At 40.0% G+C, this 19999-nt stretch overlaps 1 protein-coding gene across 1 annotated transcript in view; it reads right to left on the bottom strand.

Moving 5' to 3' along the window:
- Nucleotides 1-19999, bottom strand: part of LOC311081149 (uncharacterized protein) — a 434400-nt gene that overhangs the window by 271278 nt on the left and 143123 nt on the right. The gene's annotated exons all lie outside the window — the stretch shown is intronic.

Genomic DNA, 19999 nt, shown 5'->3' on the forward strand with positions numbered 1-19999 from the left:
CAATATTGTTGACGAATAAAAACGAGACTAAATGTGGTTTACAAAATAAAAACTATGCTAAAATGTCTTTTCATTTTCGTTGACCAAAACGAGACGAGACGAAATGTTATAACGTCACGACGAATGAGAGAGTTGTGCGTGAACCCATAGCTTTGTCGGCTTTAAATTCTGGTTTGCGATCTGGTCACTCGATTATCAGCGAATTTAACAATATTACTCCATTAGTTATTCCATTAAAATGTCTCATTGATATATTTGACACATTCATAATCATTACTTTTGCCGGTTCTTTGTGACAGCTGTTATGTGCGTTATTGGCAGCGTCTCTGATTACATGAACGCGTCACCGCATCAGCACCAGAACATGGAGATTTTATTTTAACATAAAACTAAACGCATAAACTATTCGATATTCTATAATTAAATAAACTAATCGAATATTCAAAAATCGTGACTCATCCCTGCATGGAATCTCTTGTTTCTTTTCCCAAATCTTCACTCACATCGCACCCATTTTCTAAGGGGATTATAAACGTTTCTTCATTGGTTCACTTTTAATTAGGCCTATTATATTCGTATTCTTTTCTGTGGTAAAGTAGAAAAACGCTGTAGGACAGATAGCCTACATTTGTACTTGCACGTCAAATTCCTTTTAACACAGTTTGTGCTTGTTATTAGACATGGTAAGGCGCGTCAAGTTTAGTTGTAAAGCGCATTTCACACGCGCGGGTGATTTTTAGTTTCACTTTCTCTGGCAGTGCAATCTCAAACATAGCCTAAACATCTCGCCCTTGTGGAGGATAAAATTTGCTCTTCAGACCAATTTACATCAAGTAGAAAACATAAGTAGAAGATATCAGAAAAGAGATCGATGGTCTCTTTCCTGCTCGTGTCCCACATCCCTCTCAGAGCGCAGAGTGGTAGGCTATATCACGCGTGGTTGTGTGGAAATATAAAATTAATTTTTATTATTTATTTTTTTAAATGACCCCCCAACCGCGGTGGCAAAAAAACCTGCCAATCACAGCCTAAATATACTAAATATAATAAGATAACCTTGTTTGAAATATTATATTGACTTGGTTAAATAGAATTGCATTACTAAAAAGAGACTAAAATACAATTTTCATTGAATAAAACTAGACTAAAATGTCATCAGTTTTCGTTGCCTAAAACTAGACTAAAATGTCATCAGTTTTCATCGACTAAAACTTGACTAGACTAAAAAGAGTATGAACGTGACTAAAACTAATAAAAACTAAAACGACAGCTTGACACAAAGACTAGACTAAAACTAAAATTAAAACAGGCCGCCAAAAACAACACTACTTATTTCTCAGTTGTTAAATCGTTTTGTGTTCACTAAAATATTTAGATGTTAAGAATTTTGCTAGACTAAAAGCTGTTGAAAGTGAGAGGATGTTTCTTTTTTGGATGTGATTAAGTCGTCATTACACTATGAAAATATACTAATATATTATATATAATTATGTATTTTATAAATGTTTTATATATAATATATACAATTTTTTTGATAATATTTCTTCATTACCTAGAGATATTATTATACAAAATTCAAAAAGCAGCCTAGACAAAACACAGAACATCTACAGAACATAATTAACAATTATGACAGAACATAACAATTAAGTTGTTTCATGTTTACAACATCATGTGCTTATTTTTTTAATTAACGAAATGTCAATCTTCATCTTTATAACAGAAGATACAATACAATACAACAATTTTCAAGATACAGTAAATCTTCAAATGTGTAATAGATTGTCACCTTAAAAACAAGCAATGCTAAATAGAAATATATAGTTAGCATCTTAATTTAATCTTTGTTTTATTATGTTATTAGTTTTAACTAATTGTTAAATCAACAAATTTAAGTAAAGAGCTGGGCTGTGTTTCCCGATAACGTTGTCCCTTAGCGTGCCATGAAGACTCTTAAGGTATAACTTAATTAAAGGTATACCATTTCTAGGCGTGTTCCCCGAACCATACCTTAGGAAGCTGCTTAATACCTTATTACGTGCGATGTTATCCGGTGCTGTCTGTGGCTGTAGTATCAGGTTAACTACTGAGGGAGGAACCTTTTGCTGTTGTTTGTTTGAGGGGGGATATATAAAGCCGTGGGTTCGATGGACATACTGTGTGATCCTTGTGTTGTGCCTCCTCGTGTCCCACATCCCTCTCAGAGCGCAGAGTGGTAGGCTATATCACGCGTGGTTGTGTGGAAATATAAAATTAATTTTTATTATTTATTTTTTTAAATGACCCCCCAACCGCGGTGGCAAAAAAACCTGCCAATCACAGCCTAAATATACTAAATATAATAAGATAACCTTGTTTGAAATATTATATTGACTTGGTTAAATAGAATTGCATTACTAAAAAGAGACTAAAATACAATTTTCATTGAATAAAACTAGACTAAAATGTCATCAGTTTTCGTTGCCTAAAACTAGACTAAAATGTCATCAGTTTTCATCGACTAAAACTTGACTAGACTAAAAAGAGTATGAACGTGACTAAAACTAATAAAAACTAAAACGACAGCTTGACACAAAGACTAGACTAAAACTAAAATTAAAACAGGCCGCCAAAAACAACACTACTTATTTCTCAGTTGTTAAATCGTTTTGTGTTCACTAAAATATTTAGATGTTAAGAATTTTGCTAGACTAAAAGCTGTTGAAAGTGAGAGGATGTTTCTTTTTTGGATGTGATTAAGTCGTCATTACACTATGAAAATATACTAATATATTATATATAATTATGTATTTTATAAATGTTTTATATATAATATATACAATTTTTTTGATAATATTTCTTCATTACCTAGAGATATTATTATACAAAATTCAAAAAGCAGCCTAGACAAAACACAGAACATCTACAGAACATAATTAACAATTATGACAGAACATAACAATTAAGTTGTTTCATGTTTACAACATCATGTGCTTATTTTTTTAATTAACGAAATGTCAATCTTCATCTTTATAACAGAAGATACAATACAATACAACAATTTTCAAGATACAGTAAATCTTCAAATGTGTAATAGATTGTCACCTTAAAAACAAGCAATGCTAAATAGAAATATATAGTTAGCATCTTAATTTAATCTTTGTTTTATTATGTTATTAGTTTTAACTAATTGTTAAATCAACAAATTTAAGTAAAGAGCTGGGCTGTGTTTCCCGATAACGTTGTCCCTTAGCGTGCCATGAAGACTCTTAAGGTATAACTTAATTAAAGGTATACCATTTCTAGGCGTGTTCCCCGAACCATACCTTAGGAAGCTGCTTAATACCTTATTACGTGCGATGTTATCCGGTGCTGTCTGTGGCTGTAGTATCAGGTTAACTACTGAGGGAGGAACCTTTTGCTGTTGTTTGTTTGAGGGGGGATATATAAAGCCGTGGGTTCGATGGACATACTGTGTGATCCTTGTGTTGTGCCTCCTCGTGTCCCACATCCCTCTCAGAGCGCAGAGTGGTAGGCTATATCACGCGTGGTTGTGTGGAAATATAAAATTAATTTTTATTATTTATTTTTTTAAATGACCCCCCAACCGCGGTGGCAAAAAAACCTGCCAATCACAGCCTAAATATACTAAATATAATAAGATAACCTTGTTTGAAATATTATATTGACTTGGTTAAATAGAATTGCATTACTAAAAAGAGACTAAAATACAATTTTCATTGAATAAAACTAGACTAAAATGTCATCAGTTTTCGTTGCCTAAAACTAGACTAAAATGTCATCAGTTTTCATCGACTAAAACTTGACTAGACTAAAAAGAGTATGAACGTGACTAAAACTAATAAAAACTAAAACGACAGCTTGACACAAAGACTAGACTAAAACTAAAATTAAAACAGGCCGCCAAAAACAACACTACTTATTTCTCAGTTGTTAAATCGTTTTGTGTTCACTAAAATATTTAGATGTTAAGAATTTTGCTAGACTAAAAGCTGTTGAAAGTGAGAGGATGTTTCTTTTTTGGATGTGATTAAGTCGTCATTACACTATGAAAATATACTAATATATTATATATAATTATGTATTTTATAAATGTTTTATATATAATATATACAATTTTTTTGATAATATTTCTTCATTACCTAGAGATATTATTATACAAAATTCAAAAAGCAGCCTAGACAAAACACAGAACATCTACAGAACATAATTAACAATTATGACAGAACATAACAATTAAGTTGTTTCATGTTTACAACATCATGTGCTTATTTTTTTAATTAACGAAATGTCAATCTTCATCTTTATAACAGAAGATACAATACAATACAACAATTTTCAAGATACAGTAAATCTTCAAATGTGTAATAGATTGTCACCTTAAAAACAAGCAATGCTAAATAGAAATATATAGTTAGCATCTTAATTTAATCTTTGTTTTATTATGTTATTAGTTTTAACTAATTGTTAAATCAACAAATTTAAGTAAAGAGCTGGGCTGTGTTTCCCGATAACGTTGTCCCTTAGCGTGCCATGAAGACTCTTAAGGTATAACTTAATTAAAGGTATACCATTTCTAGGCGTGTTCCCCGAACCATACCTTAGGAAGCTGCTTAATACCTTATTACGTGCGATGTTATCCGGTGCTGTCTGTGGCTGTAGTATCAGGTTAACTACTGAGGGAGGAACCTTTTGCTGTTGTTTGTTTGAGGGGGGATATATAAAGCCGTGGGTTCGATGGACATACTGTGTGATCCTTGTGTTGTGCCTCCTATAAAGGTTATGGTGTACCTATAAACCACATAACATGGTGTCAGAAGCAAAAACTTTATCTTAACGGACGTCTACAAATAAGAGATTTCACAGGACGCCGGCAAGTTTTTTTTTCTCTCTCTTAGTCGATACCGAAAGTTTGGGGCTAACGCTAATGCTAGCGAGCTCACAGACGGCAAAATGAATCAGTTTCAAGTTTCTCCACCAGACAAGTTCACATTCAAAGCCGAAGACTGGACAAAGTGGATTAAACGCTTCGACAGATTCCGCATCGCATCAGGATTGGAGACACAAGCGGATGAAAATCAAGTGAATGCACTGATTTACACAATGGGGGAGGAGGCGGAGGATATAGTAGTTTCCCTGCACCTCAGCCCAGAGGAAGCGAGTGAGTACGACACAGTTAAGAGGAAGCTGGATGCTCACTTTGTAACACGCAGAAATGTGATCTTCGAAAAGGCAAAGTTTAACCAGAGGCAGCAAGAAATGGGTGAGTACTTTCACACAGCGCTGCACTGCCTAGCGGAGCACTGCGGATACGGCGCTCTGCATGACGAAATGGTGAGAGATAGACTTGTGGGTCTGAGAGATAAACGCTTGTCAGAACAGTTACAACTCGATCCTGAACTGACTCTAGAGAAAGCAATTAACAGAACTCGACAAAGTGAGCAGGTAAAGAAGCAACAAGAAATGCTAAATATGAACTTTAAAGCAGATATCTCCAACGCTCAGCTTGATAGCATGCACGCGCGGTAGCGCATTAGCGCACGTTCAAAGCAACCCAAGCCACAGCACAAGCAAATAGATAAAACAAAGAAGGAAAGACAGGCACAATGTGGAAGATGTGGTGATTCAAGATGGCATAGCCTACAACAATGTCCAGCTAGGGAGGTAATATGCAATAACTGCAGAAAAAAGGGACATTACGCCAGAGTGTGCAAAACCAAAAGAATGTGTGAAATGCATGTAGCTACAGTGGTTGAGGACACTGGTGAGGAAGTTGCATTTCTGGGTTCACTGTCAGCGGACGCAAATGGCAGCCCATGGATGACAGACATACATGTGGAGAATCTCAATGCACGCTTTAAAATTGACACTGGCGCAGATGTCACCGCTATACCTGAAATGCTGTATAATCAGGGACAGTTCAGCAGGCTGGAGAGGCCAACGAGGGTTCTGCTGGGGCCAGGAGGGACTCGTCTGAATGTGAAGGGCAAGTTCACAGCCACTCTCAGTAAGAACAGTAAAAGTACTAAAGAGGAAATATACGTTGTGGAGGGGCTGTGCACACCACTGCTAGGCGGGCTTGCTGCAGTGGCACTGCAGTTGGTCGCCAGAATAAATAACATTAGCCTGGACTCCAAAGAGACAGTAAAAAGGGAGTTCCCAAAGCTTTTCTGTGGATTAGGAAAAATGGAGGGCGAGTACAACATAGTACTGAAACCAGGCGCTCATCCTTTCTCCCTCTCAACTCCCAGGCGCATCTCCCTCCCACTCCTGCCAAAGGTTAGAGAGGAGCTGGACCGTATGGAGCAGCAGGGAGTTATCTCAAAGGTGGAGGGGCCCACTGAATGGTGTGCGCCTATGGTGGTGGTGCCGAAACGCACGGGCAAGGTGAGAATATGCACCGATCTCACAGAGCTGAACAAATCAGTTATGAGAGAGAAGCACCCCCTCCCCTCAGTTGAACACACTTTATGACAGCTTGCTGGGGCCAAAGTGTTTTCAAAGCTAGACGCCAATGCCGGCTTTTGGCAGATACCACTGTCCAAGGAGTCATCTCTGCTAACCACTTTCATAACTCCGTTCGGGCGGTATTGTTACAGTCACCTGTGCTTTGGGATCTCGTCAGCACCAGAACACTTCCAGAAGCGCATGTCACGCATCCTGGAGGGCCTGGTGGGTGTTCTGTGTCAAATGGATGATGTGCTCATTTGGGGAGCCACAACAGACGGAGCATGATGAGAGACTGTGGAGAGTACTGTCACGACTGCAGGAGGCGGGAGTGACGCTCAATGACAAGTGTGAGTTTTCTAAGAACAGGATAAAGTTCCTGAGGCAGGTCATTGAGGCATCAGGCGTCAGCGCTGATCCTGATAAAGGGAGCGCTGTAAAAGCCATGCCAGCACCCAGTAACGTCAGTGAGGTGAGACACTTCCTGGGAATGACAAACCACCTGGGGAAGTTCCTGCCTCACTTGGCTGAGAGAACGCGACCACTCAGAGACCTGCTGAGAAAGTCCAGTATGTGGGCCTGGGGGCCGCAACAACAGCAGGCCTTCGATAACATCAAAGAAGAACTGGCAACACCCCCAGGGCTTGCATTGTATGACCCTAACGCTGAAACGCTTGTCTCCGTTGACTCTTCCTCATATGGGATGGGTGCCATTCTTCTCCAGCGGCAAACAGACACAGAGTGGAAACCTGTGGCATATGCCTCGAGAGCCCTCAGCAGCACTGAGCAGCGATACGCCCAGATCGAGAAGGAGGCGCTAGCATCAACATGGGCCTGCGAGAGGTTCGCAGAGTTCCTCATTGGGAAGAGTTTTCACATTGAAACCGACCACAAGCCCCTGATTCCTCTATTAGGCTCAAAGAGCTTAGATGAACTTCCTCCACGCATACAGCGTCTGCGCATGCGACTAATGCGGTTTGCCTACACCATATCGCATGTGGCTGGCAAAGACATTGCAACTGCGGATGTGCTGTTCCGAGCTCCTGTCACTGCAGAAGGATTGCAGGAGGAGGAAATCAACCTCTATGTTGACTCTGTTGTAGCGAACCTCCCAGCTACAGAAAAGAGGTTAAGAGAAATTCAGAGACATCAGGACGACGACCCCACACTCCAGCACTTGAAGAAATTCTGTGTCGAAGGATGGCCAGATAAATTTTCTATCAACAGAGTGTTCCAGCCATATCATATGGTCTACTATTGTATGGCAGCAGGATAGTCATCCCAGCGTCACTCAGGGCAGACATCCTGTCCAAGCTGCATGAGGGCCATCTGGGAATAACAAAATGCAGAGATCGAGCTAAGCATTCAGTGTGGTGGCCAGGGCTCAGCAGAGAGCTGACAAACATGATAGAGAAATGTGATGTGTGCAGCCGCGAGAGAGTAAATTTCAAAGAAACGATGATGCTCACTGAGTTCCCGCCAAGGCCATGGTCCACTGTAGGAGCAGATTTGTTCCAGATAGACAACAAACAATACCTAGTCATTGTGGACTATTTCTCCAGATATTTTGAAGTAGCCAAACTGACATCCACAACATCTAGAGCTGTGATTGATCACTTCAAGTCTATTTTTGCATGTCATGGTATACCTGAAGTGGTCCGCTCAGACAACGGCCCACAGTTTGCATCCGAGATCTTCAGACAGTTCGCACAGGATTGGGGCTTTAGTCATGTGACATCCAGTCCCCATTTCCCACAGAGCAACGGGGAGGCGGAGCATGCTGTGAGGACAATACATTTACATTTAGTCATTTAGCAGACGCTTTTATCCAAAGCGACTTACAAATTAGGACTAAATTAAGCGAGTCATCAAGAAGAGGCAAAAACAAAAACAACAACAAGAAGTGCTCAAAATACGAAGTTCAGACATTAATCAGAGTAGCATAAGCCCGATAAGTGAGGTGTTTTTTTTGTTTTTTTTTTAATTTTTTTTTTATGAGGTTAAGTGCTCATGGAAGAGATGGGTTTTCAGCTGTCTTTTGAATGTTGTCAGGGATTCTGCATTCCGGATGAGAATGTGAATGAGAATGTTTTGGAAAGTGATTTTGTGGCTTTCTGTGATGGAACCACGAGCCGTCGCTCGTTGACCGATCGTAGGCTTCTGGTAGGGATGTAGACTCGTAGGAGTGAGTGAAAGTAGGAGGGAGCTGAGCCTGTGATAGATCTGTAAGCAAGCGTCAATGCCTTGAACTTGATGCGAGCAGTGAGAGGTAGCCAGTGCAGAGAGGTGAACAGAGGAGTGACGTGGGCCCTCTTGGGCTCGTTGAAGACAAGACGAGCTGCAGCATTCTGGATCATCTGTAGAGGTTTAGTTGCACATGATGGAAGTCCAGCCAGAAGAGCATTGCAGTAGTCAAGCCTAGAGATGACCAGGGCCTGGACGAGGAGTTGTGTTGCATGCTCAGTTAGGAAAGGCCTGATCTTCCTGATGTTGTGCAGTGCAAACCTGCATGATCGAGCTGTCTTTGAAATGTGATCTGTGAAGGTCAGCTGGTCATCAAACGTTACTCCAAGATTTCTGACCGACCTTGATGGGGTGATTGATGATGATTCTAGCTGGATAGTGAAGTTGTGCTGTAGAGATGGATTGGCAGGGAGGACGAGAAGCTCAGGTTGAGCTGCAGGTGATGTTCCTTCATCCATGTCGAGATGTCCGCCAGACAGCTTGAGATCCGTGCAGCTACTGTGGGATCATCTGGTTGAAACGAGAGGAAGAGCTGTGTGTCATCAGCATAGCATTGGTAGGAGAAGCCGTGTGCCTGTATGATGTGTCCCAGTGATGTGGTGTAGATGGAGAAGAGGAGGGGACCAAGAACTGAACCCTGGGGAACCCCTGTGGTCAGTTGATGTGCTTTGGATACCTCGCCTCTCCATGCGACCCTGAAGGACCTACCTGTGAGATAGGACTCAAACCAGTGGAGTGAAGTTCCTGTGATGCCCAGTGATGAGATGCTGGACATAAGAATCTGATGATTCACAGTGTCGAAGGCAGCAGACAGATCCAGGAGAATGAGTACTGAAGATTTGGAAGCAGCTTTTGTGATCCGTAGGGCTTTTGTGACCGACAGTAGTGCAGTCTCAGTTGAATGCCCTTTCTTGAAGCCAGATTGGTTGACATCCAGCTGGTTGTTTAGAGACAAGAAGGATGTTACTTGGTTGAAAACAGCTCTTTCAAGTGTTTTCGCAATGAATGGTAGGAGAGAGATAGGTCTGTAATTCTCTACAGATGATGTGTTTAGTGTTGGTTTTTTAAGCAGTGGAGTAACCCGAGCCTGCTTGAATGCTGTAGGGAAAGTGCCAGTATGTAGGACAATAAAAAGTCTTCTCAAGAAATCCAGCGACCCTTATCTTGCCCTGATGGCCTATCGGGCTGCTCCCCTGGTGAATGGATACAGTCCCACTTCCTACTTGTTTCTGTATACTGTACATACAGTGAGGAAAATAAGTATTTGAACACCCTGCTATTTTGCAAGTTCTCCCACTTAGAAATCATGAAGGGGTCTGAAATTGTCATCGTAGGTGCATGTCCACTGTGAGAGACATAATCTAAAAAAAAAAATCCAGAAATCACAATGTATGATTTTTTAACTATTTATTTGTATGATACAGCTGCAAATATGTATTTGAACACCTGAGAAAATCAATGTTAATATTTGGTACAGTAGCCTTTGTTTGCAATTACAGAGGTCAAACGTTTCCTGTAGTTTTTCACCAGGTTTGCACACACTGCAGGAGGAATTTTGGCCCACTCCTCCACACAGATCTTCTCTAGATCAGTCAGGTTTCTGGGCTGTCGCTGAGAAACACAGAGTTTGAGCTCCCTCCAAAGATTCTCTATTGGGTTTAGGTCTGGAGACTGGCTAGGCCACGCCAGAACCTTGATATGCTTCTTACAGAGCCACTCCTTGGTTATCCTGGCTGTGTGCTTCGGGTCATTGTCATGTTGGAAGACCCAGCCTCGACCAGGGTGGGAATTATACCGCGGCCACGCGGCCATGGCCGCCGTTGCCCTACACTTTGGCCTTCATGCCCCGTGAAAAAAAAATCATCGTACGGCCACAGTGGCCTGTGTGCCCTGGCCCTTTCCAAGTTCCACCCAAGTAGTCTCTGAACTTCAATTAGTTTGTGGATTCGCGCAGGTGCAGTGTCATAATCACATTGATGATCTCACGCATCAAAACAGCAGTGCAAGAAGCATGTAACGTCAGCACCAACAGAAGAACGACACTCTGTTGTCGACACTGGTGCATAGATATATACACTAGATTTCGCCTTGGCTACTGCATTCGTTCATGAACTGCCGTAGCCAAGGCGAAATCTATATGTCTATCTATGCACCAGTCTGCGCACACGTCACACAGCAGGAAGCGCGGGCGCCCTCAGATCACTTGGACGTCACTGTGTTATAAGAGGTAAAAACTATATAAATACTGTTCGTTTTCTCAAACAACCCGCTCGTTTCGTGTCTTAGGCCATCAATGTGTACTTACGATGGGGAATTGTTTTAATTTGGACTCTGTGGATGCTCTTTGAGACCGTGACCATAGACCTGCATTATATGACTGACAGACAAGAACGGTTTGACCTAAAAATATCAAAATCTATTTGCTAGTAACTTAGATAAGTGCCCTTTTCAGAAAAGGGCCCTATGCAAGGTTACAGAGGTAACGGCGTCGGCGCACTGAAGCGTTTTTTTTTTTAATAGTTCAAAGTTACTATAAGATTTAATGTTATTACCGTATTTTCCGCACTATAAGGCGCACCGGATTATAAGGCGCACCTTCAATGAATGGCCTATTTTAGAACTGTTTTCATATATAGGGCGCACCGGATTATAAGGCGCATAGAATAGAAGATACTGCAGTCAAACGTTTGACTGGGTTTGCGTTATGCAGTGGTCACCAACCTTTTCAAGCCTAAGATCACATCCAAAGTCCAAATGTAAACCAAGATACCTTGTTTATACTCGACGCGTCCGCATGAGCGCGAAGGTAATAAAAAACTAATATCCGTCTGCTCGGGCAGATTCGGCTTAACAGCGCGCGCGCCTCCGCATCCGAAGATGCACGACTTTGAGCCGAATCTGCACGAGCAGACGGATATTAGTACATCTCATCACACCGGCACCCAGATTGCGCGTCTAAATCAGTTGTATGGTCTGGTGTTCAGTCTAAAACAAAACAGTTGCGTCAAGTATAAATGCCTCGTCTGTTTGGGGAGTTGCGCGCGCAGTCAGCGGAGGCTCGCGCTCCGGTGCCAGGCGAAAGTATTAACAAGGTTTAAGTCAGCGGTTGTTTAACAGACGTTAACATAAGGCGCCAGATCCATATATAAGGCGCTCCGGATTATAAAGCGCACTGTCGTTTTTTGAAAAAATTAAAGGCTTTTAAGTGCGCCTTATAGTGCGGAAAATACGGTACCTTGACAAACTATAACTATAACATCATTAAAAAGATATAAGACTCACGTTTCAGTATTTGACCACTATTGTATTCTGAGAAATTTATATTGACAGTTATGTCTTAATTTGTGTCAGGAGTTATGAAAAGCAAAAATGAGTCGATACCTTTAATATGAATTATGAGCGTCAGACGCTCCCATTCATAAAAAACTCCTGTGCTGTCGTCATGAAAGCGATTCACAAAACAACGTCCCTCACAGCTTTTAGCTCAAAAGTGTGCAGATTTGGAGAAATATTGATATATTCTCAGTTTACATCAGATTTCTATTGACAGGAATAATATTTTATTGAATTTATAGCCAAATGCGTCGATGTAATCATTATGAGCGCTGTATACTGATGTGCTGTTTCAATTCATACCAGCAGCCTGAGGGCGCTCTACTGAACATTATAGTCCATATTTGAAACGCATGAAGAAGAGCGTTCGACAATGCAGGAAATTATTAATATATTGGCATTTGTGTTGTTTCTGAATGCTTTTATTGGCATTTGTGGTGTTTCTGAATGCTTTTATTGGCATTTATGTTGTTTCTATTGTTGTGTGAGGGTGTATACCTTCTGGATGTAATGGCGCTCTCTCTCTCTCTCTCATTAAAAAAATGTTTTTTTTTAATTAAAAAAGTCATAATCCATGTCTTATTCCAAATTAGGATGTTATGGTATCAATCTGAATGGGAAAACCATCGAATTGTCATATGGCCTTTGTGCCCTGTCATATGGCCTTGGTGCCCCTAAAAAAAAAAAAAAAGGTGGAGGCCAAATGGCCTTGCCCCTAAAATTACATAATTCCCACCCTGGCCTCGACCCATCTTCAATGCTCTAACTGAGGGAAGGAGGTTGTTCCCCAAAATCTCGCAATACATGGCCCCGGTCATCCTCTCCTTAACCCTCTGGAGTCTATGGTGTTTTTGGGGCCCTTGGGATGTTTTGACATGCCCTGACATTTGTGCTTTTTTCAGTTATTTATAAACATGATAATGGCAAAGGTGTAAATTCACTCTATATAGCACAAACAGGCCTACCATAATATGTAAGCATTGTGTATGTAGATGTTTGTATTTTTAAGAGAATAATGTTTATGCGTGGTTATTGAAAAAAATAAAAATGAAAGTTGCTGAAATAAGACCACAAAACTCATAATAAATATGTGTCAATAAGACTTTTGACAAATGGATTTTGTTGCTACGGGTTCTTGCTTCAAAATTATGTGAAAATAGTCTTGCTTTATCGTTCAATAAAACAATACATTGGTTTAAATTGATGCAAAACAGGTTTTGCTTGAAAGCCAATATGCGAGGGGGGCGTGAACGAGGAGTGTGAGAATACAATGTCCCACCCACTCTGCATAATTAGCCATGCATTCAGGTGTGACACTGACTGAGCCACAATGCAAGGACAAAAGATATATTTAGAAGAAGACTTATATTGACCATTTAAGATTTTGCTTACATCTATCTTGTAAATATCTTTTGCTATTTTATTAAAGGGACAATAAGTAGCTTTTTAGGTATTTTATTATCTAAAAGCAATATTTTTAATCATACATATGTCCTCAATGGTGTACAAATACCTATGCCAATGATCTGACTAATCCTCGTAAACGAAGAATTTATTATCTTTATATACATGGGACGGGTAGGTCCACGGAGGCTTCCATGTAGTTCCGCCATCTTGAAAAACTATAATAGCAGAGAGGGACAAAAAGTACTAGGCTAGTTTCGTTCAGAGTCCGCGTCACGTGACTGAAGTCAACAGAAGCGGAGGATCAGAGCAGAGAGTGGTGCTTGTCACCATAGACATCATGTCTATGCTTGTCACTGTCGCGGCAAGTTTAAAAGGCTGCACTGTACGGTTATTTATACACCGTTCATTAATACATATGCTGAGTCACAGGATAAGGAGTCATCGTCGTCGAAAAAGTCCATAATAGACCGTAAAAGGAATCGTGATCGGAGATTACAAAAAACAAGGGTTAATGTCGGGACAGCTAATGCAGGAGGAAGCTTTCAAAAGAGACGCTGAAGTTTCCTGTTTTCTTCTCGACAGGTAAGTCAATGTTACTGTCTTAATTACAAGCTTTTCATTGCTTGGTTGTATACTTTATTAGTTTATAGACAGTATAACATTTATAGTTAAAAATTAAACAGGCTCTTTGATGAATAGCAGCTATTGAGTAAAGTAGAGAAGGTCCTAAAAACAAGGTTGTAAGTTTTGTTTGATCAAAAGTAACATTTGTTTGTTCGTTGTGTCAAGTTGCAGTTTGTTTGAAATAACAAACCAGTTCACCCGAAGGAAAACTCGATGAAGTGCTAGAAGCTTAGCTTTTTGGTACATAATGGCTACCGTAGATGCAACACGCACTTTAAAAAGTGAGGCGCTGTAGAGCGCTATTCGTTTGAATGCAAAATACAATTTCACCGCTAGATGGGAGAAATTCCTACTTATTGTCCCTTTAAAAAGGTTTACAACAATAATTACAATTTCAACAATATTTCAAGTGTACTCTTTCTTTGTAAAAAAATGATTATAGGCCTACATTTTATTATGTATTCATTAGTTTGAATATAGCCAACATTTTTACTCATCTAAGTATAGCAATACAGTTTGCTAAAACATCATCATTCATTCACACAGAAACGCGAGCGTGCGAGCTGTGGTAAACGTTCATTCATTTACACAGAAACGCGAGTGTGCGAGCTGTGGTAAACAGCATCTCTACCGTTCATTCATTCACACAGAAACGCGAGTGTGCGAGCTGTGGTAAACAGCATCTCTACCGTTCATTCATTTACACATAAACGCGAGTGTGCGAGCTGTGGTAAACAGCATCTCTACCATTCATTCATTCACACAGAAACGCGAGTGTGCGAGCTGTGGTAAACAGCATCTCTACCGTTCATTCATTTACACATAAACGCGAGTGTGCGAGCCGTGGTAAACAGCGCATCTCTGCCGTTCATTCATTCACACAGAAACACGAGTGTGCGAGCTGTGGTAAACAGCGCATCTCTGCCGTTCATTTATTCACACAGAAACGCGAGTGTGCGAGCTGTGGTAAACAGCATCTGTACCGTTCATTCATTTACACAGAAACGCGAGTGTGCGAGCTGTGGTAAACAGCACGCATCTCTGCCGTTCATTCATTCAAACAGAAACGCGAATCACTTGAGAAGGGAAAAAAACTTACTACCCACCAGTAACGTGCGGTGAAATCTTGTCATGGGTAGGCTGTGACCTATCAATGTGGCATATGTTCATATTCATTCAATTAATGAAGCAACCCAAGTTCATATCAGGCATCATCACATCGCTGCCTGCATACAGCAAAGTCATATGTGAGGCTAATGCACAATCAAATCTAATAATCAAATTAATGGACACATCTATAGATATATATTATACAACAAACAAATGTTTTGTGCGGGACACAGTAAGAGAGGGAGGCGGCGCGGTGTCAGCGAACCGACAAGCAGCCTAGTCACTATTGTGTAGTTTGTATTAATGCCATGGTTCAACAAATAATGTAAAGGTTAAATAATAATTCACTTAGACTTTATATCTTGCAATTGCGACTTTATTTCACACAATTCTGACTTTATATCTTGCAATTCTGACTTTATAACATGCAATTGCGACTTTATTTCACGCAATTCTGACTTTATATCTCGCAATTCTGACTTTATAACCAAGGCCGTAACCAGGGTTTGAAAATTAGTGAGGTCCGGGGTGAGGTGCAGGGCCGGATTAAGAATTCAGAGGCCCCCGGGCACAATGTCTTGTAGGCCCCCCCTTAGGCAGGCCAAATGTATAGTTTGTTCAAGGACATTTTAATTTTGCATTAACAGTTTTAGTTTACTGACTTAAAAGGATCTTTGTTGTTCTATGCTGGAGTAAAGTTCATAAATGATCGTTCTTTCCCATAGGATTTTGTAAAACTATGATGAGTGGACCTCTGTCCCTCTAGGGGGGTTCGGGGGCATGCTCCCCCGCAAGAAAATTTTGTACATTTTAAGGTTAAATGCATCAATCTGGTGCTCTTTCAGAGCTCAAAATTAAGAGCTTCAACCCATGAACTGTGCACAAAGAAAAAACATTGACTTGTACCTGGACATTGAAGGGGGCTCAAACATATTTTTTAGTTATGATATAGTTTCAGTCTACATTATCACTGGTGTTTTAGTATGCCAAATTAGTATAATAATATAATAATGATTTATATAATTATTCCTATATAAAATCCATATAGCCTAATAAATGAAAATGAATATTTCAAAAGTATATTTTACATTACACTATAGGAAAATTACAATACTTTTGTCCTAATGTCTTCACTTGCAAGAAATAAACCCTTTGATCGCATGAGCAAAGTGCACACTTTTCTTTAAATCACGCAGCACAAACATAATGCCTATATAGGATACTTAATTAAAGTCTTGTGCTGTTTTATAAAGCACAAAACCATATCACGGTTTCGATTTTAGTTCGTTGGCAAAATATAACGCATTATAATATAAATATGACTTACAAATTGACATCAACTACGATGTTGTTGCATCATGCTTGTAGTTTCTTTTGCGCTTTATTTATAATAAAGTGACATAAAGCGCCCTGCCGCATTTGCGCGTGTAATTGAAGAGGACGCGCAACGAGACTGGCGGGACAGGAAAGTACGTTTTTTTAGGTGAGAGACTTTATTTCGTAACAAGTTACAAATAACGTTAGAATAATGATACAGATCTGTATTATGCTATTGTTTTTATAGTGTTGTACATTTCTTACAGATAATCACGATGATCATTGCGTTTGTCTTACCGAATGTGGTATCTTCCTGTCAGCAATTACAATTTGTCTAAGCTGCTTCTTTTTTATTAATGCCACGAAAAACATAAAAAAAAAACAAAATAATAATAATAATCCGAAATAAGTTCAAAGCTTGTGTTTTGGAAAAGAAAATTAATATATCACTAGCCCTGACATTCAACTTCCCACTTTATTAACGTCCTAAAGTGTCACAATAAATGGGAAAAACGAGTCCAAAAAGACGTATAATAGGTGGATCTGGCAACACGGAGGCTGCACCCGCGCCCTCACTCACAACACGCTCTCAAGCCCGGGCACTGTTCTAGCTTCTCGCAGCGACATGAATTGCAAACACACATGACGCGGTTTAAACGGCTAATTAATCATTCAGAGAGCTTGAAATTTTATTTTTGAATATAAAAAAATGACCGAGGTCCGGACCTCGGTGACCTCATAGCTGGCTACGGCCATTATAACACGCAATTCTGAGAAATAATGACAGAATTGCGAGATGTAAACTCGCAATTGTGAGATAAAAAGTCGCAATTATCTTTTAAAATGTTTTATTCTGTGGCGGAAACAAGCTTCCATACCTCCTGGCCTCTTCCTCCCATCCATCCTCCCTGACGCATAGCTACCGGGCCGGCCCATCGGTAGGCGCCGGCGGTGCCGCGGTATTACCTGAGAAAACGTTTTGGAAAAGACGGGCTATGGACCCAACCAACTCTATAGGAGGGGAGGGGAGAACTCCCTCACATGGTACAACCTATGCAGAGGCTGCGCGCTGCGGTGTCAGAATGCGGAACGTGTGTAGCCTAATGTAACTAACGTGACAAATGTGAAAAAACAAAAATCCTCGACCGGCCCAAAAGTGAAGCGGCCCACCGGGAATTCTCCCGATTACCCACCCCGGGCCTGTTGACAGCCAACGCTAGGCGCCGCTAGATCGGGAAGCGCGGATTGAGTGAGAGCGAGTGGATCACGTGACATTGAAGCAAGCTCGGTCTCTGCCTCAATGTTGATAATTCAAGACAGCATGAGAACTGACTGCGCATGCGCAAACCTACGTAAACTACGTTCTATGGACCAAAGAGGCACTGCTAACCTCTGCCTCAATGGCCATGGCCTTGAATTTCCTGCATGAAACAATGGTTTTAGGAGCAAACAATGGCAAAATGAGTATATTATATGTGTATTCCTGAAAATTTTTGTTACAAAAATTTATATTTGGAATAAAATAAATGCAATTAATAATGTGGTGAATTAATAAAGTTCTTGGAATTAATAAATGTAATGTCAACATTTCCTTTGGTGAGGCACTGCCTACCCTGCCTACCCTGACCGCACGTCCCTGCTACCCACCCAGCACCAGACGTCATTAAGACGTTGTTTTTTGGGCTAAATCAAGTCGGCCCGTCATAGTCCTCATTTAGCCCAAAAATAGACGTTGAAAATTGGGCTTTGTTTGGTCCGTCTGATTTGGTCCAAATTTAGCCCAAACATAGACGTTGAAAATTGGGCTTTGTTTGGTCCGTCTGATTTGGTCCAAATTTAGCCCAAACATAGACGTTGAAAATTGGGCTTTGTTTGGTCCGTCTGATTTGGTCCAAATTTAGCCCAAACATAGACGTTGAAAATTGGGCTTTGTTTGGTCTGTCTAATTTGGTCCAATTTAGCCCAAAAAAAGACTTGAAAATTGGGCTTTGTTTATTTAACCCAAGATGCTCATCTGTTTTGGACCACATATAGCCCTAATGTAGCATAAATACAATTAAAGTCTATTGTAGCAAGTGAAGAAATAGATTGTAGAAATAGTTTCAAAGTTAAGTGTCACTGCACATGCCAGAAATACATTAGCACCTGTACGTTCGCAAACCATATAGCCTACCTACATGATTTGGCATAAAATTCCTGACCAGTCAGATCCCAAACAAGCAAAAATCGTTTCCGCTGATCAAGAATGTGGAGACCACGGTGGACACAGCAGTAGCCTAGTATCGACATAATATCTCGTTATTTCGACAAAATAAGGGGACATTCTAATCTGCATTAAGCCACATTAAGCGTTCTTGTATGGTTTTCTATGGGAGGAAAATGCTTAACGTGTAATTGCGTTCATATTCTGGGCTCGTCTGATTTTTTGTACATAGCATTATGATTTTAGTATCATAATAATGATTAATAAATGCATGCACAATTATCCGTGAACTTGATTTGAACAAATGCCTTTCAACTTGTGTGCAAAATTCAGAATTAAATGAATGTGCAGCAATTTGTACAAATAGATAGTATGTAGGCCTACTATACTGTTTTAGCCATTAAAAAAGTGCATTTAGTTTCATATTTGTTAAAATATTATAATGTTATTTTTATTTTTATTTTCCATTTATGTTGATTATGAAAAGTGAACAGCACGACCGAGTTATAGGATGCGCAATATGAAACATGCGGGTCAGACATGATTTTGACCACTTCATTAAGTTTTGTTTTGTAGAAAGCCTTTCTTTAAAGTGAATTTCGTTTTGTATAAATTGTATCTTAATTTTAATCCATTTTTCATCAACAATGCCTGGATTTAATTAATAAAATATAACAGACAATTGGAGGCGCCCGTGCGGTCACTTGCATTGCACGTGAACTGGAGCGCATCTCATCCTAACTTAACGAAATTCAGTGTATGCCTCACACAGACATGAAAAATACATCAAATACACAAAGCTTGAAATGTCTTTAAACGAAATAATTCAAAACGAAAAAAGAAAAAGGCTACTCTATGATTATGTAATCCATTAGGCATATTGTGCATTTCTCTCTAGGCTCGTTCACACGGAGATGGCGATCGTCAACTTCATCTTTGCAGCCGAGTCGACACTATCAGAGAAAACACTTGTTTATTAATAAAAATCAATACACGCGTCACCGGATTTACAAATGCACACCTTGCTTGTTGCACGCACACATATGTCGAAATAACGAGATTGTGTTGAAATAACATTATTGTTAATAATAGCATATCTTTTAGAATATTTGATTGAATGCTGAATGTTGCACTTGTTCAATTTAATGAAATTAAAACTTTAATTGTGATCAATAACATAACTGAATATTAAATATTTAGTGGCCAAGTTTTGCGCAGCTCCCCCCGTCAATGATCTAGCACCCCCTCAGCACATGTTAAAAATTCTCTGGTGCCGTAAAGCTAGGCAGTGTAAGGATCCTCCCTTTACAAATT

This window comes from Abramis brama (genome assembly GCF_963993115.1).
Source record: "Abramis brama genome assembly, chromosome: 4".
Taxonomy (NCBI): Eukaryota; Metazoa; Chordata; class Actinopteri; order Cypriniformes; family Leuciscidae; genus Abramis; species Abramis brama.